A 3,996-nucleotide genomic window follows, 5' to 3' on the forward strand; every position below is an offset into this window, starting at 1 on the left:
TTTCTGACTCCAAATCCCATTCTCTTTCTACTCTGCACCAATATAACCCTAATCAGTGAGTCTTTGCCTGTTCACAAGTTCATTAATTCAACAAGTAGCTTTCCTCCACTCCTGGATCCCATACTTCTTTGTCTTTCCCTTTTCCCTCTTTCAAATCCTTATCCCTGGGTAAAGCAACTAGAAAAGCACCAGGGTATAGAATGTAGGGCTTGAAGTCAGGAAGACTTTCGTTCAAATCCGGGGACAGACACTTAATTACTGTGTGACTCTAGGCAAGTCACTTAATCTCAATCTGTTTTAGTTTCCTCATCTGTAAAACAGAGATAGTAATGGCACCTACTTCCCAGGGATCAGATGTTATAACATTTGTAAAACACTTAGCCTATAATAGGTGAGTAATAAATGCTAGTTCCTTCCCCTGCCCCATCAGCCTTACTGTCTACCTCCTTCACACCTAAGCCATAAAACACAGCTAGAGAAGGAAGTCATGAAAGGCAGCTGTTCCAAGCCTTCCCCTTCCCCCTAAACCCTCTAGCACCACTCCCATCCCAGTCTCTCAGCAGACGACCTCACTTCCTTCTTTCCTGAGAAGACTGAGGCCATTGGTGTCTGGCTCTACTCTTCTCCACCATCCTCTAAAATCTCTCTGCATCTTCGTCCATCCTCTGCTGCACTCCCAGAGGGAAAGATGGTTCTTTTCTTTGCCAAGGCAAATCCCCTTTCTTGTGCCCTTAATTTCCTTCTCCTCCCCCCCCACCCCCGTCCTTTTCCCTTCAGGAGTTTGCTTCTCTCTTGGTCATAGAGCTTTCTGGTGTGAGGAAGATATTTTGTAAACCTCTAAGCGCTTTATAAATGTGAATTATCATGGCTAATATGGAAATACGTTTTGCATGATTTCACATGTATAATTGATATCAAATTGCTTGCCTTCTCAGTGGGTGGGGGAGAGACTTGAGGGAGGGAGAGAACTCGGAACTCAAAATTTAAAAAAATAGATGTTAAAAATAAATAAATAATAACTATATTTTAAACCATTTTTTAAAAAAATATGGAACGCTTCACGAATTTGCGTGTCATCCTTGCACAGGGGCCATGCTAATCTTCTCTGTATCGTTCCAATTTTTAGTATATGTGCTGCCAAAGCGAGCACTAAACAATTTTTTTAAATTAAAAAAAAAGAATAGTCAAATAAAGTTGCAGCTTTAACAACAACAACAACACGTGAATCACTATTGATCTGGCCTCACTTAACACTGCCTTCCATGACCTTGACTTTGGTACCCAGCAGCAGTCAGATGCAATCCTTCTATCAGGCTGACTCCAAGGTTCCTGCTGGGTGTCTGTGAGCTGCCTTTAGTTCATGGATCTGTGATTTATGGACTCTGCCATCACCTCTTCTTAAATAGCACCCACTTCTCTCCAATATTCCAGGAAGCTGGCAGCCCATCCCAGAGCAATGCTCGTGAAACACCCGCCTGTGCCACATGCATGCAGCTTGTGGTGGGGGGTCTGACAAATACACAAACTCTCTTTTCCCCTTGGCTGAGCAGAAGGGAGGACATTTTAACCTTTGAAATTTTCCTTACTCGGTCAGTCACAAGTCTGCAGACCTCACATTGTGAGCAGAATGATGACTGTAGTTTATTATAAGTGAGCTCCTGTGAAAGCATCAAGGATGACATCCATTTTCTATATGGTTTTGGGGAGTCAAAGGTGAATGGAACTGGGAAGTAGGTTCCAAATGATTTGTGAAATGTTTGATTATTTAAAAATATCAATCAATCAATCAATCAGCACATATTACTGGAGATATAAGTGCAATGACTGAAACAATCCCTACTCACTGTAAGCTTACGTAGAATGAGGAAACAAGTATATATAAAACATATACAATATAAATATAAAGTTTACATGTGTGCATGCATGCCCACACACACACACATATATGGACACACATAAAAACAAGGTGGTTTGGGAGGGATGGCACTAGCAGTTGGTGAGATCTGGAAAGGATTCATTGAGAAGACAGTGCCTGAGAAGCATCTTAAAGGAAGACAGAAACTCTATGAGGTAGATGGAAGGAGGGAATGCATTCAGTTCATGGGGGATAGCCAGGGCAAAGGCATAGAGTAAGTAAGCAACAGTGAGAAGGGCAGTTTGGCTTCAATTCTTAGTATAATACTACCTCTTTCCTTATTCAGTGAAGTATTCCTTGTAATGAAAAATAAAAAAGAGGAAAAAAAATCAGCAAAACTAACCAAGACATCAATTAGGCCTGACATTTATCTTTTTTTTTTTTCACACCCATAATACTCCACTCTTTCAAAGAAGGGAGGGAGGTGCATTTTCTTACTTCTGTCAGGGTCAAGCTTATAATTACACGGCCTTTGGTTTCATTTCTTTTGTTTTGTTTTCATACTTACATTTTTGGAGTCATCATTTTGCTGATTCTACTTATCAGAACTCTGGGATTGTTGATGTGAAAAGAACAGTGCATGTGAAGCCAGGAAGTCCTGTGTTCAAATCCAGCCTCAGATACTGGCTGTGTGACACTGGGCAAATCACTTAGCCCCTCTGTGCCTCAGATTCTTCTGTAAAATAAGGGCATGGCAGGGGGGTAAGGCCATATATCTTCCAGGATTGTTGTGAAGATAAAATGAGATAATATTTGTAAAGAGCATTGCATACCTTAAAGCGCTATTTAAATGTAAACTATCAATGATGATGGTGATGGTGATAATGTCTTAATGTCTTCCATGATTCTCTAAATTTATATATTAGTTTTTGATGGTGCAGTAATAATTAATTACAATTTGTTTAGCCGTTTCTAAACTGATGAGACTCTGCTTTGTTTCTAGTTCTTTGAAGTGTTGTTATGAATATTTTGGTATGTATGAGATCTTTATTTTTGTCTTTTACCTCCTTTATGCTTAGTGGAGATATCTCTGGGTCAAAGAGTATAGCCATTTTAATCTTTTTTTAAAAATATAAATCCAAATTGCTTTCAAGAATGGTGGGGCTAATTCATAACTTCACACATAGTCTATTAGTGTGTCTGGAAAAGGAATTTTAAAATTTCTTCTTATTTTGTGATTTGGGGTGACATCCACATATTGCACTTTTTAAAAAATAATAAACATTTTTATTTATAGTTTTGAGTTCCAATTTTTATCCTCCCTTTCCTCCCTCCCCTCCCCCTTCCCTGAGGTGATAAGCAGATATGGGTTATACATGTGCGATTATGTAAAACATTACCATATTAGTCATTTTGTATAAAATAACTTGAATAAAAGAAAAAAATGAAAGTGAAAAATAGCATGCTTTAGTCTATGTTTAATCGATATCAGTTCTTTCTCTGGAGGTGGATAGTATGCTCTATAATTAGTCCTTTGGGATTGTCTTGGATCATTGTATTGTTGAGAATAGTTAAATCATTCACACTTCTTCAGCAAACAATATTGCTGTTGCTGTTCTCCTAGTTCTGCTCACTTCACTTCATATAACTCTTTTCAGGCCTTTCTGAAATCATCCTGCTTGTAATTTCTTATAGCACAACAATATTCCATTATAATCATATATGACAGCTTGTTTGGCCATTCCCCTATGGATGAGCACTCCTTTGATTTCCAATTCTTAGTCACCACAAAAAAGAACAGCTAGAAATATTTTGGTACAAATAGGTCTTTTTCCCTTTTGGGGGCACATATTCCACTTTTTTCCTAATCCTTAGGAATTTTTTCCATACATCAATGCCAGATCATCCTCTTTATGACTTCTGTTTTATTGTCGTTGTTGTTGTTTTTTTAATTTAACTTTTTTCCCCTCTTTATGACTTCTGATCACCACTCCCCATTCTACCCCTGGGGACAAATACAATCTCCCTTTCTGGTAAAGTCCTTTAAATATTTGACAACTATCATACCCTTTCCTGGGTCTTCTTATTTCCATCATAGATATCCCCAGCAACTTCAACCCATTTTCATATGGCATGAGCTT

The 3,996-nt window shown here is 38.4% G+C and overlaps 1 non-coding gene across 1 annotated transcript; it reads right to left on the reverse strand.

Moving 5' to 3' along the window:
• Positions 1–1,042: 1,042 nt before the first annotated feature.
• Positions 1,043–1,150, reverse strand: LOC122726880. Its single transcript, XR_006352873.1, has one exon. It is a non-coding gene; the product is annotated as a U6 spliceosomal RNA (small nuclear RNA).
• Positions 1,151–3,996: the final 2,846 nt, after the last annotated feature.

This window comes from Dromiciops gliroides, chromosome 4 (assembly GCF_019393635.1).
Source record: "Dromiciops gliroides isolate mDroGli1 chromosome 4, mDroGli1.pri, whole genome shotgun sequence".
Classification (NCBI taxonomy): Eukaryota; Metazoa; Chordata; class Mammalia; order Microbiotheria; family Microbiotheriidae; genus Dromiciops; species Dromiciops gliroides.